We start from the raw sequence: 20916 nt of genomic DNA, 5'->3' as shown, positions 1-20916 counted from the left end.
GGTCCCTCACCTGACTCAGAGTCCTCCTTTCCCCAAGAGGTGAACTCAAGCATGAAGAGTTAGTAACGGTTAGTTTCTTTCCTTCATCAATTATAGCGCCACCAGCTCCTTCTCGCCACGGTTGGTGTAGCCTATTCCGGTCTTGTGCAGGTCTACAATCATGTCCCTGAGGTCCTTCTCCCAGGTCTCTCCCATGGTGTCGAAAAGGTTCGAATGGAGGAGTCTTTTCCTGCGACAGAAAGGGGCACGGCTAATTTGTGTGCTTCTGCTGGTGATTGCTGTACATTTTTCCTACGCTTAAAACCCTGCGGCTTATAGAACGGTGCGGCTGAATTATGCTTTTTTTTTTTTTTTTTTTTTCATGCAAACAGTTAAAAAAGAATCAAGCGAAAACACCAGAAAGGTGTGTTATTGTTTAAGCTACAGCGCCATCTTTTGGACAAGTTCGCTCACTGCAGTTTTGTCAGTGGCCTTCTGTTTGGTGTAGGTTGGTGTAGCCTATTCCGGTCTTGTACAGGTCCATAATCGTGTCCCTGAGGTCCTCCTCAAAGATCTCTCCCATGGTGTTGAAAAGTTTCGAATGGAGGAGTCTTTTTCTGCGACAGAAAGGGACACGGCTAATTTATGTGCTTCAGCTGAGGATTTTTGTACATTTTTCCTACGCTTAATACCCTGCGGCTTATAGAACGGTGCGGCTGATTTATGCATTTTTTTATTTTTCATGCAAACATCCATCCATCCATTTTCTACCGCTTATTCCCTTTGGGTGCCTATCTCAGCTACAATCAGGCGGAAGGCGGTGTACACCCTGGACAAGTTTCATGCAAACAGTTTAAAAAAAGAAATCAAGCGAAAACACCAAAAAGGTGTGTTATTGTTTGTGCTATTGCGCCATCTTTTGGACGGGTTAGCTCATTGCAGCCTTTGCAGTGCCCTTCTGTTTCGAGCTTTCGACCGGAAGCACATCCATTGCGTTTCTACTCGTTTGTAAGTTTTATAATATAACTAAAACTAAACATACTTTACCAGAACGTCACATGTGTAATGTCTGCAGGAGTGTTTTCATGCATATTTGTACATGCTATCTTAACGTAATAAAGCAAAGCGTTGTTAGCATCATATATGCGCATGTCTTTGTTCGTATTATTAACTAACAACGGCATTATTTTTGTATTGTTTCAAGTTTCATAAATTTACCGAAATGTCCCAGTGGAGTTGTTCAAGTTAAATTAAAGTATAAAGTATGATTGTCACACACTCACTCGGTATTGAGTCCGTTTAGCTGATTAGAGAGCTAGCTTCCACAGCTAGCGGGTCCATGACAATGACTTCTGTTTTGTTTGTTCTGCCGTTTTACTGCCGTGTTACAGACACCGTTTGGAAACCACTAAGGACAAGTTTACATTTACATTTACAAAATATTTCTCTGTAAATAACTAATTTCACAACATATTTATCCTCGGCTTATAGTCCGGTGCGACTAATATATGTTCTTTTTTAATTTAGTGGGTGTGGCTTATATACCTATATATCTATAGTCCGGACATACGGTAAATACTTGTTTCCCCTCAACCAAATACAAATTAATTCATCTCTGTTGGAATAAACCTACCACAACATTATGGACTGTGTCTATTTGTGTAAGGGGTTCAGGTGTATAATAACAAAAAAACTTTTTTTTTAGGAATACATTTTTACTTACTTATATGTTGATTAAATGTTAGCATTTAAGCTACCTAGCAAAAAAAAAAATAAGCCTGTCCTTTATGTTTAATGTGAATATTGTACTCACTTTTTTAAAAAGTAATGTGTTTGTACGAGTTTAGATTGGGGAATGACAATAATGTCTGTTGTTTAAATGTTAGCATTTAAGCTAGCGAGCAAAAACAGCACATCCTTTATGTTTAATGTGAGTACTATACTCGGTTTTTTAAACAGTAATGAGTTTGTACAAGTTTAGATTGAGGAATAACGTTTTGTAATGAAGTTAGACGTTAATGTCTGTTGTTTGCATATTAGCATTTAAGCTAGTTAGCAAAAACAGCCCGTCCTTTATGTTTAATGTGAATATTGTACTCACTTTTTTAAACAATAATGTGTTTGTACAAGTTTAGACTGGGGAATTACCTTAATGTCTGTTGTTTATATGTTAGTATTTAAGCTCGCTAGAAAAACAGCACATTATTTATGTTTAATGTAAATACTGTACTCTGTTGTTTAAACAGTAATGTGTTTGTACAAGCTTAGATTGGGGAATAATATTTCGTAACGGGGAAAGATGTTAATGTCTGTTGTTTACATATTAGCATTTAAGCTAGTTGGCAAAAACAGCCCGTCCTTGATGTTTAATGTGAATATTGTACTCACTTTTTCAAACAGTAATGTGTTTGTGCAAGCTTAGAATGGGGAACGACCTTAATGTCTGTTGTTTACATGTTAGCATTTAAGCTAGCTAGCAAAACAGCCCATCCTTTATGTTTAACGTGAAGACTGTACTCACTTTTTTAAACAGTAATGTGTTTGTACAAGTTTAGATTGAAAAATAAAGTTTCGTAATGGGGAAAGACGTTAATATCTGTTGTTTACATGTTAGCATTTAAGCTAGCTAGAAAAACAGCACATTCTTTATGTTTGATGTAAATACTGTACTCAGTGGTTTAAACAGTAATGTGTTTGTACAAATTTAGATTAGGGAATAACGTTTCGTAACGGGGAAAGACGTTAATGACTGTTGTTTACATATTAGCATTTAAGCTAGTTAGCAAAAACAGCACATCCTTTATGTTTAATGTAAAAACTGTACTCAGTTGTTTAAACAGTAATGTGTTTGGACGAGTTTAGATTGGGAAATGACATTAATGTATGTTGTTAAAATGTTAGCATTTAAGCTAGCGAGCAAAAACCGCCAATCCTCTATGTTTAATGTGAATACTCTACTCACTTTTTTAAACAGTAATGTGTTTGTACAAGTTTGGATTAAGGAATAATGTTTCGTAACGGGGAAAGATGTTAATGTCTGTTGTTCACATGTTAGCATTTAAGCTAGTTAGTGAAAACAGCACATCCTTTTTTTTTTTTGGAATGATTTTAAAACCTAATTATGACTAAAAATCTGGAATCAATGTTTGCCTAATAATTTAGGCGAGCAAGCAAAAACAGCACATCCTTTATGTTTAATTCTTTCATCTCCGTAATTTGGCAAAAATTTGTTCCATTTTGTCCTCAAGCTGAGATCATTATTCATGCGTTTGTTACGTCTCGTTTCGATTACTGTAACCTATTATTTTCGGGTCTCTCATCTGTCCCCGCTCGAGATGGTTAACCGGTATGGCCCCACTATGGAGGGGACTCTCACTATTATGTTCGGTCCACAATGGACTGGACTCTCACTATTATGTTAGATCCACTATGGCATACTTGCCAACCCTCCCGGATATTTCGGGATACTCCCGGAATTCAGCGCCTCTCCCGAAAATCTCCCGGGACGAATTTTCTCCCGAATATCTCCCAAAATTCACGCGGAGCTGGAGGCCACGCCCCCTAAAGCTCCATGAGAACTGACTCAGCAATGTTGTGACCCTCTTAAACAGGACAATACTGCCATTTACTGTACATAGAATAGAACAGAATGTACTTTATTGATCCCTGGGGGATATTCAGCGCCACAGTTCGCTCACAATAAACAATGACAATAATAAATAATATGATATATATAACATATTATATATGCCATATATAATATATGAATAATATAAATATATTCTACATATATTCTACATTTAAGTGCAGTCAAGGAACATATGCATTAGGGAGTCTGTTCTGAAGCCACGGCAGAACAAAGTTTACTCAAATAGTGAAAGGTAAGTGTTTGTTGGGGTTTTTTTAGTAACCAGCAAGCACAGTAGTTAGTAGAACAACTATGTTTTTATTACTGTTTATTTGATAGGTGCCGTCTGAAATTCATCATATTTCTTTTATTCATATGTACAATAAAATAAATATATATATATGGCTAGAATTCACTGTAAGTCAACCACGCCTCCGCCCCACCCCCAACCACGCCCCCTACCTCCCGAAATCGGAGGTCTCAAAGTTGGCAAGTAAGCACTATGGACTGGACTCTCACTATTATCTCTCACTATTATGTTAGATCCACTATGGACTGGACTCTCACTATTATATTAGTTCGACTATGGACTGGACTCTCACTATTATGTTAGATCCACTATGGACTGGACTGTCACACTATTATGTTAGATCCACTATGGACTGGACTCTCACACTATTATGTTAGATCCACTATGGACTGGACTCTCACACTATTATGTTAGATCCACTATGGACTGGACTCTCACAATATTATGTTAGATCCACTATGGACTGGAATCTCACACTAATATGTTCGATCCACTATGGACTGGACTCTCACACTATTATGTTAGATCCACTATGGACTGGACTCTCACTATTATCTTACATCCACTATTGACTGGACTCTCACACTATTATCTTAGATCCACAATGGACTGGACTCTCACACTAATATGTTAGGTCCACTATGGACTGGACTCTCACACTATTATGTTAGATCCACTATGGACTGGACTCTCACACTATTATGTTAGATCCACTATGGACTGAACTTTCACACTAATATGTTAGATCCACTATGGACTGGACTCTCACACTTTTATGTTAGATCCACTATGGACTGGACTCTCACACTATTATCTGAGATCCACTATGGACTGGACTCTCACTAGTATCTTAGATCCGCTATGGACTGGACTCTCACACTATTATGTTAGATCCACTATGGACTGGACTCTCCCACTATTATATTAGTTCCACTATGGACTGGACTCTCACTATTATTTTAGATCCACTATGGAATGGATTGTTACTATTATCTTAGATCCATTATGGACTGGACTCTCCCACTATTATATTAGTTCCACTATGGACTGGACTCTCACTATTATGTTAGATTTACTATGGACTGGACTGTCACTATTATCTTAGATCCACTATGGACTGGACTCTCACAATATTATGTTTGATCCACTATGGACTGGACTCCCACTATTATTTTGTTAGATCCACTATGGACTGGACTCTCACAATATTATGTTAGATCCACTATGGACTGGACTCCCACATTATTATGTTAGATCCACTATGGACTGGACTCCCACTATTGTTATGTTGGATCCACTATGGACTGGACTCTCACAATATTATGTTAGATCCACTATGGACTGGACTCCCACATTATTATGTTAGATCCACTATGGACTGGACTCCACCTATTATTATGCTAGATCCACTAGGGACTGGACTCCCACTATTATGTCAGATGCACTATGGACTGGACTCTCACACTATTATGTTAGATTCACTATGGACTGGACCCCCACTATTATTATGTTAGATCCACTAGGGACTGGACTGTCACTATTATGTTAGATCCACAATGGATTGGACTCTCACACTATTATGTTAGATCCACTATGGACTGGACTCTCACACTATTACGTTAGATCCACTATGGACTGGACGATCACACTATTATGTGAAATATATATCTGGAATCAATGTTTGCCTAATAATTCTTCATATCAAATGTACATTTAATTACAAAAATGCCACGTTTGATACTAATGCAATAAAATAAATAATATGTTACAGATCAAACCTCCCTAGGTTTGAAACCCACAATCTCTACGCATTGAGATATCAAAAAATAATGACTAAAGGTCCTCAATGATGGACAAGTTTTGTGTGAAATAGTACGATTTCTTTATTATTAGGCGAATTTGGGTGATGCTGCTTTTAAAAGTCAGTATTTCAGGACCCCGTAAGTCCACCGATTCTTTCGAAAACTGAGGTGTACGTGCAATGTGACGGGGCTGCGTTTGGTAGGGATTGTTGTGAGAGGCTCGATCATAATAACATGTCATAGACAACCTCCCTGCTCCACATGGCTGGCAGCTTGACCTTTATTTACCCGGCTTCTGGATGGATTTGCCAGGACTGAGCTGATGTTGTTAGAATACTTATTGGACAAAAAAGTTGATGGTGATTGTTTGCGAGTATTTGTCCAGAAACCGCTCGGGAAATATCAACATCTCTGAACCAGCCGATGATGCCGTCTGACAGGGGGAGCACAAATCCTGTAGAGTTGGAATGTTTCCCCGAGCATAATGGTGATCGATGTGGTAATTGTCGGCGGACGTTATGTGGAAAAAGTCAAGGCAATCCAACCGATCGGGATTGGAGTTTAAATATAACTAGATGAAGGAAATGCGTGTGAATGCTCAAATGATGAAGTTGAACTGAAATACTGACAGAATGTAGTATGAATGTAAGAATAGTTTGAATGTTGAAGGGTTTGAATTTCCAGGAAAATCGGAATTTGGTTCGGAACCTGGGAAAGTGTTAGTTTGAATGTTTAAGATGAGTGGAATGTGTTGATGTTGGAACGGTTTGAATCGGTTGAAAAATGTGGAAATTGCGCAACTTGGAAAAACGTCCCATTCATTTCAATGGGAAAAAACGGGATTTTTTTTGTGAAAATGTTAAACACTTTGAATGGTCTGCCTGTGTTCGGTTGGTGTTGGAATTTTTCTAATCGTTCGAGAAATGTTGAAGAAGTAACATTTTTAATTGAGAAATGGCGTTACGGAATTCCTGGAATTTCGGGAAAACCTTGAATTTTTTCAGTTCGGAAAACAACTGAGTTTTTGGTCCTGATTAAGAAGAGTTTGGACGGTGGAACGGTTGAAATGCGTTGAAAAATGTGGAAGGAGTAGTCACCAGAAGAAAACGGTGAAAAAACGGGCTGAAAAAACGAGTGGAATTTTTTTGGAAAACACCCAAAAAAATTCTGAATTAGTGGTTGGTCTTAGAATTTTTTAAATCGGTCGAGAAATATTGAAGAAGTAACATTTTTTTTATTGAGAAATGGTATTACGGAATTCCTGGAGTTTCGGGAAAACCAGGAATTTTTTCAGTTCGGAAAAACACTTTGTTTTTGTTCCTGATTAAGAGAATGTTTTGATGGTGGAACGGTTGAAATGCGTTGAAAAATGTGGAAGGAGTAGTTGCCAGAAGAAAATGGTGAAAAAACGGGCTGAAAAAACTGGAATTTTGGCAGTTCCACTGGGACGAGTGGAATTTTTTTGAAAACACTATAAAAAATTCTGAATTAGTGGTTGGTCTTAGAATTTTTTAAATCGGTCGAGAAATATTGAAGAAGTAACATTTTTTTTATTGAGAAATAGTATTACGGAATTCCTGGAGTTTCGGGAAAACCAGGAATTTTTTCAGTTTGGAAAAACACTTTTTTTTTGTTCCTGATTAAGAGAATGTTTTGATGGTGGATTGGTTGAAATGCGTTGAAAAATGTGGAAGAAGTAGTTGCCAGAAGAAAACGGCGAAAAAACGGGCTGAAAAAACTGGAATTTTGGCAGTTCCACAAGGACGAGTGGAATTTTTTTGAAAACACCAAAAAAAATTCGGAATTAGTGGTTGGTCTTAGAATGTTTTAAATCGGTCGAGAAATATTGAAGAAGTAACATTTTTTTTATTGAGAAATGGTATTACGGAATTCTTGGAGTTTGGGGAAAACCGGGAATGTTTTCAGTTCGGAAAAACACTTTGTTTTTGGTCCTGATTAAAAGATTGTTTTGATGGTGGAACGGTTGAAATGCATTGAAAAATGTGGAAGGAGTAGTCACCAGAAGAAAACGGTGAAAAAAACAGCTGAAAAAAACAGGAATTTTGTGAGTTCCAATAGGACGAGTGGAACTTTTTTGAAAACACTAAAAAAATTTCTGAGTTAGTGGTTGGTCTTAGAATTTTTTAAATCGGTCGAGAAATATTGAAGAAGTAACATTTTTTTTAATTGAGAAATAGTATTACGGAATTCCTGGAGTTTCGGGAAAACCGGGAGTTTTTTCAGTTTTGAAAAACACTTTGTTTTTGGTCCTGATTAAGAGAATGTTTTGATGGTGGAACGGTTGAAATGCGTTGAAAAATGTGAAAGGAGTAGTCACCAGAAGAAAACGGTGAAAAAAACAGGCTGCAAAAACAGGAATTTTGGGAGTTTCCTTTGGACGAGTGGAATTTTTTTGAAAACACAAAAAAAAAAAAATCTGAATTAGTGGTTGGTCTTGGAATTTTTCAAATCGGTCGAGAAATGTTGAAGAAGTAACATTTTTTTATTGAGAAATGGTATCACGGAATTCCTGGAGTTTCGGGGAAACCGGGAATCGTTTCAGTTCGGAAAAACACTTTTTGTTTTTGGTCCTGATTAAGAGAATGTTTTGATGGTGGAACGGTTGAAATGCGTTGAAAAATGTGGAAGGAGTAGTTGCCAGAAGAAAACGGTGAAAAAAACGGGCTGAAAAAACAGGAATTTTGGGAGTTCCACTGGGAAGAGTGGAATTTATTTGAAAACACACAAAAACATTCTGAATTAGTGGTTGGTCTTGGAATTTTTTTAATCGGTCGAGAAATATTGAAGAAGTAACATTTTTTTATTGAGAAATGGTATTACGGAATTCCTGGAGTTTCGGGAAAACCAGGAATTTTTTTATGTCGGAAAAACACTTTGTTTTTGGTCCTGATTAAGAGAACATTTTGATGGTGGAACGGTTGAAATCCGTTGAAAAATGTGGAAGGAGTAGTTACCAGAAGAAAACGGTGAAAAAACGGGCTGAAAAAACAGGAATTTTGGCAGTTCCAGTGGGACGAGTGGAATTTTTTTGAAAACACTAAAAAAAAATTCTGAATTAGTGGTTGGTCTTGGAATTTTTCAAATTGGTCGAGAAATGTTGAAGAAGTAACATTTTTTTATTGAGAAATGGTGTTACGGAATTCCTGGAGTTTCGGGAAAACCAGGAATTTTTTCAGTTCGGAAAAACACTTTTTTTTGTTCCTGATTAAGAGAATGTTTTGATGGTGGATTGGTTGAAATGCGTTGAAAAATGTGGAAGAAGTAGTTGCCAGAAGAAAACGGCGAAAAAACGGGCTGAAAAAACTGGAATTTTGGCAGTTCCACTGGGACGAGTGGAATTTTTTTGAAAACACCAAAAAAAATTCGGAATTAGTGGTTGGTCTTAGAATTTTTTAAATCGGTCGAGAAATATTGAAGAAGTAACATTTTTTTTATTGAGAAATGGTATTACGGAATTCCTGGAGTTTGGGGAAAACCGGGAATTTTTTCAGTTCGGAAAAACACTTTGTTTTTGGTCCTGATTAAAAGATTGTTTTGATGGTGGAACGGTTGAAATGCATTGAAAAATGTGGAAGGAGTAGTCACCAGAAGAAAACGGTGAAAAAAACAGCTGAAAAAAACAGGAATTTTGTGAGTTCCAATAGGACGAGTGGAATTTTTTTGAAAACACTAAAAAAAATTCTGAGTTAGTGGTTGGTCTTAGAATTTTTTAAATCGGTCGAGAAATATTGAAGAAGTAACATTTTTTTTAATTGAGAAATAGTATTACGGAATTCCTGGAGTTTCGGGAAAACCGGGAGTTTTTTCAGTTTGGAAAAACACTTTGTTTTTGGTCCTGATTAAGAGAATGTTTTGATGGTGGAACGGTTGAAATGCGTTGAAAAATGTGAAAGGAGTAGTCACCAGAAGAAAACGGTGAAAAAAACAGGCTGCAAAAACAGGAATTTTGGGAGTTTCCTTGGGACGAGTGGAATTTTTTTGAAAACACACAAAAAAAAAATCTGAATTAGTGGTTGGTCTTGGAATTTTTCAAATCGGTCGAGAAATATTGAAGAAGTAACATTTTTTTATTGAGAAATGGTATTACGGAATTCCTGGAGTTTCGGGAAAACCGGGAATCGTTTCAGTTCGGAAAAACACTTTTTGTTTTTGGTCCTGATTAAGAGAATGTTTTGATGGTGGAATGGTTGAAATGCGTTGAAAAATGTGGAAGGAGTAGTTGCCAGAAGAAAACGGTGAAAAAAACAGGCTGAAAAAACAGGAATTCTGGGAGTTCCACTGGGACGAGTGGAATTTATTTGAAAACACAAAAAAAAATTCTGAATTAGTGGTTGGTCTTACAATTTTTTAAATCGGTCGAGAAATATTGAAGAAATAACATTTTTTTTATTGAGAAATGGTACTACGGAATTCCTGGAGTTTCGGGAAAACCAGGAATTTTTTTATGTCGGAAAAACACTTTGTTTTTGGTCCTGATTAAGAGAACGTTTTGATGTGGAAGGAGTAGTTGCCAGAAGAAAACGGTGAAAAAACGGGCTGAAAAAACAGGAATTTTGGCAGTTCCACTGGGACGAGTGGAATTTTTTTGAAAACATTAAAAAAAAATTCTGAATTAGTGGTTGGTCTTGAAATTTTTCAAATCGGTCGAGAAATATTGAAGAAGTAACATTTTTTATTAAGAAATGGTACTACGGAATTCCTGGAGTTTTGGGGAAACCGGGAATCGTTTCAGTTCGGAAAAACACTTTGTTTTTTTGTCCTGATTAGGAGGAATGTTTTGACGGTGGAACAGTTCAAGTGGGTTGAAAATGTAAAAGGAGTAGTTGATTAAAAAGAGGGGAAAAAACGGACTGAAAAAAACGGAAATTCTGGGAGTTCCACTGGGACGAGTGGAATGGGTTGATGGTTTGAATAGGTTGAAAAATGTGAGAATTGTGCAACTTGGAAAAATTTCCCATTAATTTCAATGGGAATTTCAGGAAAAGCGGGATTTTTTTTTTAGTTATCGTAAATATTCTGAACTAGTGATTGGTGTTATAATTTTTCAAATCAGTCGAGAAATGTTGAAGTAGTAACATTTTTAAATGATAAATGGTATTACAGAATTCCAGGAAAACCTGGAATTTTCACAGTTCAAAAAAATAACTTTGTTTTTTTTTTCCTAATTAAGAGGAATATTTTGACGGTGAAACGGTTGAAGTGGGTTGAAAAATGTAGTAGTCGACAGAAAAAAAGGTTGAAAAAACGTGAATTCCTGGAATTTTTTTGAACTTGGTAAAATTATCATTTGAATGTCCAGGATGAGTGGAATATGTTGAAGGTGGAATGGTTTGAATGGTGGGAGTTTGAAAAATGGCTAATTCATTTTGAATGGGAAAAATGTTCCGGAAAACCTGGAATTCTAGGAATTGTGAAATGTTTCGAATTTTTCAAGGGAAAGCTCGGGATTCCTAAATAGGCTGAACAGTTTGAAGTTGGAACGGTTTGAATCGGGTGAAAAATTTGGGAATTTTGCAACTTGGAAAAATGTCCCATTCATTTCAATGGGAGATTCATTGCAATTTGGGAATTTTGGTAACAGCAGGAATTTTTTGGAAAATGATAAAAAAATGTCAATATTCTGAATGAGTTTGAATTTTTCAAATCAGTCGTGAAATGTTGAAGTAGTAACAATTTTAATTGAGAAATAGTATTAAGGAATTCCTGGAATTTCGGGAAAACTGGGAATTTTTTTAGTTCAAAATACAACTCCATTTTTGTCCTGATTAAAAGGAATGTTTTGACGGTGAAACGGTTGAAGTGGGTTGGAAAATGTGGAATGAGTAGTCGACAGAAAAAAGGGTTAAAAAAACAAGAATTCTAGGAATTCCTGGAAATGTTTTAAACTTGGAAAAAGGATTGTTTGAACGTCCAGGATGAGTGAAATGTATTGATGGTTTGAATAGCCTGAAAAATATGGGAATTCTGCAACTTGTAAAACTGTCCCATTCATGTCAATGGGAATTGTTGTCGTAGCAACATTTTTAACCTCAACAATGGTAATACGGAATTCCTGGAATTTCTAGGAAAACCGGGAATTTTTGCAGTTATTTTTTTGTCTTGATTAAGAGGAATGGTTAAAAAAAAAATTCAAAGGAATAGTCGACAGAAAAAGGGGTGGAAAAAAACGGGGATTCTGGGAATTCATGGTATTTTTTTCACTTGGAAAAAATTATTGTTTGAAAGTCCAGGATGAGTGGAATGTGTTGATGTTGGAATGGTTTGAATAGCTTGAAAGATGTGGGAAAAGTGAAACTTGGAAAAATGTCCCATTCTTTTCAATAGGAATTTCATTGAAATTTGGGAATTGCAGGAAAAGCGGGCACTTTTTTGAAAACGCTAACAAAAAAGAAGTGAATGTTCGGAATGAGTTGAAATGGTTGGTGTTGGAATTTTTCAAATCGGTCAAGAAATGTTGGAGTAGTAACATTTTTAATTGAGAAATGGTCAAATGGAATTCCTGGAATTTCAGGGAAAACCTGGAATTTCATCAAGCAACTTAGTTTTTTTCCTGATTAAGAGGAATGTTTGGATGGTGGAACGGTTAAAGTGGGTTGAAAAATGTGGGACGAGTTGTCGACAGAAAAAACGGTGAAAAAAGGGGTTGAAAAAATGGGAATTCTAGGAATTACTGAAATTCTTTTTAACTTGGAAAAATATTGTTTAAATATCCAGGATGAGTGGAATGTGATGATGTTGGAATGGTTTAAGTAGCTTGAAAAATATGGGAATTGTGCAACTTGGAAAAATGTCCCATTCATGTCAATGGGAATTTCGTTGAAATTTAAGAAAAGCGGGAATTTTTCTGGAAATGCTAAAAGAAATGTGAATTTTCTGAATAGGTTGAAATGGTTGGCGTTGGAATTTTTCAAATCGGTCGAGAAATGTTGAAGTAGCAACATTTTTAACTGAGAAATGGTATTGCGAAATTCCTGGAATTTCGAGGAAAACCGGGAATTTTTGCAGTTGTTTTTTTGTCCTGATTGAGAGGAATGTTTTGATGAATGGGCAATTAAAGTGGGTTGAAAAATGTGGAAGGAGTAGTCGAGAGAAAAGTGGGTGGAAAAAACGGGAATTCTGGGAATTCCTGGAATTTTTTTGAATTTAGAAAAATGATAGTTTGAATGTTCAGGATGAGTGGAATGTGTTGATGGTTTGAATAGCTTGAAAAATGTGGGAATTGTGCAACTTGGAAAAATGTACCGTTCATTTCAATTGGAATTTCATTGAAATTTGGGAATTTCATTGAAATTTGGGAATTTCATTGAAATTTGGGAATTTCATTGAAATTTTGGGAATTTCGGGAAAAGCTGGAATTTTGGGGGGAAACTCTAAACAAAAACAAAAAAAGAAGTGAATGTTCAGAACGAGTTGAAGTGGTTGGTTCCACGGCGACGACTCCGCCTCCTGCTTCCACGGCGACGACGACTACACCTCCTGCTCCCATGACGACGTCTCAGCATCCTTGAGCTGGCCTGCTGCGCAAGCAGCAATCTGGGGCCTGCAGGCGGTCCTCTCAGAGAACTCTCCGACTGCTCAACTTTTGGCGCCACGCACGGCCGCCTTCTCGGCGACCACCGATGTGGCCTTTTCGAGGTCGCCCGCCAAGACGTTTGTGGCAGCGGCTTTCCATCCGCCGCCGCCGCCACCTGACTTGTCCTCGGGGACACACGACCTGGCGACCCACCACCATATCTTCCCTCCGCCCTCCCTTCATTTGTGAACTTTCTTATTGTGGGTGGGGTTTCAAGTTTTTGTTTTTGGGAGATCTGGGATCCGTCCTTTTAGGGGGGGATCCTGTTATGATCCGATGCCCGGATCATACCATATTGTTGCTTTGTTTCTTTTTTATATCACATTTTGTGACGTTACAGCGGGAGAAGAAGATGGCAGAGGAACGATGACGTCATTAGCTGTCAGCGTATTTATTGACAGCTTAGTGTGTAAGTGAGAAGTGTCTTTAACCAAAGAGATGTAGTGTGACGAAGTGTGAGACTTATCCGAGTGTGGATGCCAGACGGTGTTGAGGATGCGTGTTGGGATCCAGGCGGAAGTCCAGCGGGAGCAGGCGGAAGATCAAGGGCAGGAGCTTGGTTTTGTGGTCATTAGGGAGGCGTGAGGTCGATGTCCAGGAAGGCAAGGGAAAATCCAAGGGAGGTCCAAGGTGACGAGACACACAACTCGACGACAAGGAAGGATGGCGGGAGGCTGGAAGATGACACAACACTGGAGACAATGAGTACGAAAGGAAAGGAGCACAGGGAGATAGTATGCACATGCAGAAGAGTTAGATACGTCTGGGCTTACTGTACTGGGTACGTGAAGCTCTTGAAGGCAGATCGCTCATCACAGGCAGTTGTGAAGTTAGGTGAGTGTCTGCAGGTGCGAGGAGGCGCGCCCACGGAGGAGAGAGAGCGCATCTGGGCGTGGTCCGTGGTGTGCTTGTCCGGACGCCCAGCAGGGGGAGAGGCAGCAGGAGTGTGACCCATAACACATTTTGTAGTTTGACCTCCTTATTTCCTGTATTTAGTCTGTTACCATGGTTGCTCATTAGTTTTCACCTGCCCCTTGTTTTCCACGCACACCTGTTCCTCTTGATGACTGCCTTATTTAAGCCTGCCCCTTTTTTTATTTCGTCCTCGGTTCTTAATTTGCTTACACGCAACAAGTGACGACTGCTATTCATTGTTTAGCTCTCATGCTAGTGGTTTTTGTTTTGCCTTTTTGTGCCTTTGTGCCAAGTGTAGTGTTTATGTTTGTTTCCCTAGCTCCCATGCTAGTGCCTTTTGTTTTCCTTATCTGCCTAGCACCAGTGTTTTTGTTCTAGCCTGTTTTATTAGTTAAATAAATCTTTATTTCTTACTTTACGCTGTGTTCTTGCCCGATCGCATTCACGATCGGGCAAATTTTCAGGACTTATGCAGATTCCAAATACAGATCGGCAGGCACCAGAAGGTAAGAAAAGTTGCTTTTGCATAATATTGCGAAACAAAACGCCAGATAATATGTCTTAACTTATACACACCATAATATTACTCCTATGTTGAAGCACAGTACAGTCCATCAAGTGGTGCGGCTTCATAGCTTACCAAAGTCATACTAAAACATTTTGATGGATTGTTGTTCTATATTTTCAATGGCACATATAAAATGTTGGTGTTGTTTACTTGAGTCATATTGCGGTCTACACAAATATTTTATGTATGACTGCCATCATAGTGCAGTCTACACATATCTCTTATGTTTGACTGCCATCTACTGGTCACCCTTACCACTTCACCATGTACCAAATAAAATAGCTTTGATGAGTCGGTGTTGTTTACTTGAGTCATATTGTAGTGTACACAAATCTCTTATGTGTGACTGCCATCATAGTAGAGTCTACACATATGTGAAGTGAATTATGTTTATATAGCGCTTTTCTCTAGTGACTCAAAGCGCTTTACATAGTGAAACCCAATATCTAAGTTACATTTAAACCAGTGTGGGTGGCACTGGGAGCAGGTGGGTAAAGTGTCTTGCCCAAGGACACAACAGCAGTGACTAGGATGGCGGAAGTGGGAATCGAACCCTCAACCCCCAAGTTGCTGGCACGGCCACTCTACCAACCGAGCTATACCGCCCCAAGATAATATCTCTTATGTTTGACTGCCATCACAGTGCAGTCTACACATAGTTCTTATGTTTGACTGCCATCTACTGGTCACCCTTATCATTTCACCATGTACCAAATAAAATAGCTTTGATAAGTCGGTGTTGTTTACTTGAGTCATATTGCGGTCTGCACGCATCTCTTATGTGTGACTGCCATCACATTGCAGTCTACACATATCTCTTATGTTTGACTGCCATCATATTGCAGTCTTCACGTATCTCTTATGTGTGACTGCCATCTACTGGTCACCCTTATCATTTCACCATGTACCAAATAAAATAGCTTTGATAAGTCGGCGTTGTTTACTTTAGTCATATTGCAGTCTGCACGCATCTCTTATGTGTGACTGCCATCACATTGCAGTCTACACATATCTCAAATGTGTGACTGCCATCTACTGGTCACACTTATCATTACACGTAGCAAAAAAAAATAGCTTTGAGGTCGGTAAGCGCGACCAGAATTATTCCGTACATTAGGCGCACTGGGCAATAAGGCGCACTGTCGAGTTTTTGGAAAAATAAAAAGTATTTTAAGTGCGCCTTAGAGTCCGAAAAATACGTATATGTTATTTTTTACTTAGAACATTTAAATCTGGATCAACTTCAAATCTATCCATGGATAATACGTTTTTATTAAATTTTTGAGCAGTGACAGTTTTGGGGGAAAAAACTGTTATTAGAGTCAATACATCCATCCATTTTCTACCGCTTGTCCCTTTAAAGTCATTGTTACAAACTAGTCTTGTTACATTACACCTTTTTATTACTTTTTATGGTTTTTTTTTTTGTAATTGTATTCGTGGCACAGTGGTAGAGTGGCCGTGCGCAACCCGAGGCTCCCCGGTTCAATCCCCACCTAGTACCAACCTCGTCTCGTCCGTTCTGTGCTGAGCCCGACACTTCACCCTTGCTCCTGATGGGTGCTGGTTAGCGCCTTGCATGACAGCTCCCTCCATCAGTGTGTGAGTGTGTGTGTGAATGGGTAAATGTGGAAGAAGTGTCAAAGTGCTTTGAGTACCTTGAAAGTAGAAAAGCGCTATACAAGTACAACCCATTTATCGTTTATTTAAGAACATATGCCTTGTGACCTTCTTTGTTTGCAATATAAACTATATATAAATATATATATTGTGTGTGTGTGTTTGTGTTTGCCAGGAGCGTCTCAGCATCCCAACAACACCCGTGCACGCTGTGCGCCTGGGGGTGTTTATGTTAGCAAAACGAAAACACCAAACATTATCAAACGTGTGATGCGTGACTTTGTGACTTGCACGCGTGTCGTAAATAAAAAGTTTGGAAGTGAGTGTCTGGGGAGAGAAAGGAGCACCGGGGGAGCGCTCACACGCCAGCTCCTCACCCATGGAGGTCTGGGCTCCATGAAAGGTTTTGGGAGAGGCAGCTTCCATCTCCACAATGTCGCCTCTGTCAACAAGCGCCGACCTCTGCCACCGCCCGATATTGACAATAACTCGGGAGGGCGCAGCGGTCGGCGCCGACGTGCGAGCACAGCCGTCGGGACAAAGACGTTGGTGGCGGCGGCTGCCAGGCCGTCGTCGGGCAGAATAAAGAGACGTTCCGTAGACACAAAGAAATTCTAAAGACATTTTCTTTTTGCGAGTTTGGTGTCAGAGCGATGACGTTTGGACACTGGTTGTCTTGCTTTGCGCTCTTTGTCCCGATACCCACATGTTGGTACCGGTACCGGTACTAAAAGTATTTTGGTACTTTTCAGTACTTTTCCAAATAAAGGGGACCACAAAAAATTCATTATTGGGTTAATTTTAACAAAAAAAAATCTTAGGGTACATTAAACATAAGTTTATTATTGCAAGTTTGTCCTTCAATAAAATAGTGAAGGTACCAGTACCAAAAGTATTTTGGTACTTTCTGGTACTTTTCTAAACAAAGGGGAACAGGAAAAATGTCATTATTGGCTTTATACAAACCCCGTTTCCATATGAGTTGGGAAATTGTGTTAGATGTAAATATAAACGGAATACAATGATTTGCAAATCCTTTTCAACCCATATTCAATTGAATGCACTACAAAGAAAAGATATTTGATGTTCAAACTCATAACATTTTTATTTTTTTGCAAATAATAATTAACTTTGAATTTAATGACTGCAACACGTGCCAAAGTAGTTGGGAAAGGGCATGTTCATAATAATAATGATAATAATTGATTAGATTTATATCGCGCTTTTCTATTGTTAGATACTCAAAGCGCTCACAGAGAAGTTGGAACCCATCATTCATTCACACCTGATGGTGGTAAGCTACATTTGTAGCCAGAGCTGCCCTGGGGTAGACTGACGGAAGCGTGGCTGCCAGTTTGCGCCTACGGCCCCTCCGACCACCACCAATCATTCATTTATCATTCATTCACCAGTGTGAGCGGCACCGGGGGCAAGGGTGAAGTGTCCTGCCCAAGGACACAACGGCAGCGATTTGGATGTCAATAGGCGGGAAGCGAACCTGCAACCCTCAGGTTTCTGGCACAGCCGCTCTACCCACTATGCCATGCTGCCCCTAAACCACTGTGTTACATCACATTTTCTTTTAACAACACTCAATAAACGTTTGGGAACTGAAGAAACTAATTGTTGAAGCTTTGAAAGTGGAATTCTTCACCATTCTTGTTTTGTGTACAGCTTAAGTTGTTCAACAGTCTGGGGTCTTGTTGTCGTATTTTACGCTTCATAATGCGCCACACATGTTCCATAGGAGACACGTCTGGCACTGCAGGGGGGCCAGGAAAATACTCGCACTCTTTTACTACGAAGCCACGCTGTTGTAACACGTGGCTTGGTATTGTCTTGCTGAAATAAGCAGGGGCGTCGATGATAAGGTTGCTTGAATGACAACATATGTTGCTCCAAAACCTGTATGGACCATTCAGCATTAATGGTGCCTTCACAGATGTGTAAGTTACCCATGCCTTGGGCACTAATACACCCCCATACCATCACAGATGCTGGCTTTTGAACTTTGCGCCTGTAACAATCCAGATGGTTATTTTCCCTCTTTGTTCCGGAGGACACCACATCCACAGTTTCCAAATCTGAAATGTGGACTCGTCAGACCACAGAACACTTTTCCACTTTGCATCAGGCCATCTTAGATGAGCTCGGGCCCAGCGAAACCAGCGGCGCTCTTGGGTGTTGTTGGTAAATGGCTTTCGCTTTGTATAGTAGAGTTTTAACTTGCACTTACAGAACTGTAGTTACTGAGTGGTTTTATGAACTGTTCCTGATTCCATGTGGTGATGTCCTTTATACACTGATGTTGGTTTTTGATGCAGTACCGCCTGAGGGATCAAAGGTCCATAATATCATCGCTTACATGCAGTGATTTCTCCAGATTCTCTGAACCTTTTGATGATTTTACGGACCGTAGATGGTAAAATCCCTAAATTCCTTGCAATAGCTCGTTGAGAAATGTTGTTCTAAAACTGTTCGACAATTTGCTTACAAATTGGTGACCCTCGCCCCATCCTTGTTTGTGAATTACTTAGCATTTCATGGAAGCTGCTTTTATACCCAATCATGGCACCCACCTGTTCCCAATTAGCCTGCACACCTGTGGGATATTCCAAATAAGTTTTTGATGAGCATTCCTCAACTTAATCAGTATTTATTGTCACCTTTCCCAACTTCTTTGTCACGTGTTGCTGGCATCAAATTCAGTTTTTACATCAAATATGTTGTCTTTGTAGCAGAATATGAGTTGAAAAGGATTTGCAAATCATTGTATTCCGTTTATATTTACATCTAACACAATTTCCCGACTCATATGGAAACGGGGTTTGTATTAACAAAAAAATCTTAGGGTACATTAAACATGGGTTTATTATTGCAAGTTTGTCCTTAAATAAAATAGTGAAGGTACCAGTACCAAAAGTATTTTGGTACTTTCTGGTACTTTTCTAATAACAGAGGGCCACAAAAAAATTTCATTATTGGCTTAATTTTAACAAAAAATCTTAGGGTACATTAAACATTTTATTATTGCAAGTTTTTTCCTTAAATAAAATAGTGAAGGTACCAGTACCAAAAGTATTTTGGAACTTTTCTAATAACGGAGGACCACAAAAAAATGTCATTATTGGCTTAATTTTAACAACAAATCTTAGGGTATATTAAACATATTTTATTATTGTAAGTTTTTCCTTCAATAAAATAGTGAAGGTACCAGTACCAAAAGTATATTGGTACTTTTCTAATAACAGAGGACTACAAAAAAAATTCATTATTGGCTTAATTTTAACAACAAATCCTGGGGTATATTAAATATATTTTATTATTGCAAGTTTGTCCTTCAATAAAATAGTGACGGTACCAGTATCAAAAGTATTTTGGTACTTTCTGGTACTTTTTTAATAACAGACGACCTCAAAAAAATGTCATTATTGGCTTAATTTTAACAACAAATCCTAGGGTATATTAAATATATTTTATTACTGCAAGTTTGTCCTTCAATAAAATAGTGAAGGTACCAGTACCAAAAGTATTTTGGTACTTTTCTAATAACAGAGGACTACAAAAAAAATTCATTATTGGCTTAATTTTAACAACAAATCCTGGGGTATATTAAATATATTTTATTACTTCAAGTTTGTCCTTCAATAAAATAGTGAAGGTACCAGTATCAAAAGTATTTTGGTACTTTCTGGTACTTTTTTAATAACAGACGACCACAAAAAAAATTCATTATTGGCTTAATTTTAACAACAAATCCTAGGGTATATTAAATATATTTTATTACTGCAAGTGTGTCCTTCAATAAAATAGTGAAGGTACCAGTACCAAAAGTATTTTGGTACATTCTGGTACTTTTCTAATAACAGAGGACCACAAAAAATGTCATTATTGGCTTGATTTTAACAAAAATATCTTAGAGTACATTAAACATATGTTTCTTATTGCAAGTTTGTCCTTCAATAAAATAGTGAAGGTATTAGTACAAAAATTATGTTGGTACTTTACGGTACTTTTCTAAATAACGGAGACCACAAAAAATTAAATTATTGGCTTTATTTTAATGAACAAATCTCAGGGTCCATTAAACATTTGTTTCTTATTGCAATGTTATCCTTCAATAAAATAGTGAAGGTACCAGTACAAAAAGTATTTTGGCACTTTCTGGTACTTTTCTAATGTGAATTTTCTGGCTTGATTTTAACAAAAAATCTTAGGGTATATTAAACATATTCTTTATTGAGTTTTTCCTTAAATAAAATAGTGAAGGTACCAGTACCAAAGTATTTTGGTACTTTTCGGTACTTTTCTAAATAAAGGGGACCACAACAATTTTTATTATTGGTTTTATTTTAACAAAAAAATCTTAGGGTACATTAAACATATTTTATTATTGCCAGTATGTCCTTAAATAAAATAGTAGAGGTACCAGTACAAAGAAGTATTTTGGTACTCTTTGGTACTTTTCTAAATAAATAAAGGGGGACCACAAAAAAATGC

Source organism: Nerophis ophidion, linkage group LG25 (genome assembly GCF_033978795.1).
Source record: "Nerophis ophidion isolate RoL-2023_Sa linkage group LG25, RoL_Noph_v1.0, whole genome shotgun sequence".
NCBI lineage: Eukaryota > Metazoa > Chordata > Actinopteri > Syngnathiformes > Syngnathidae > Nerophis > Nerophis ophidion.
Note: the sequence above shows the minus strand (reverse complement) of the source record.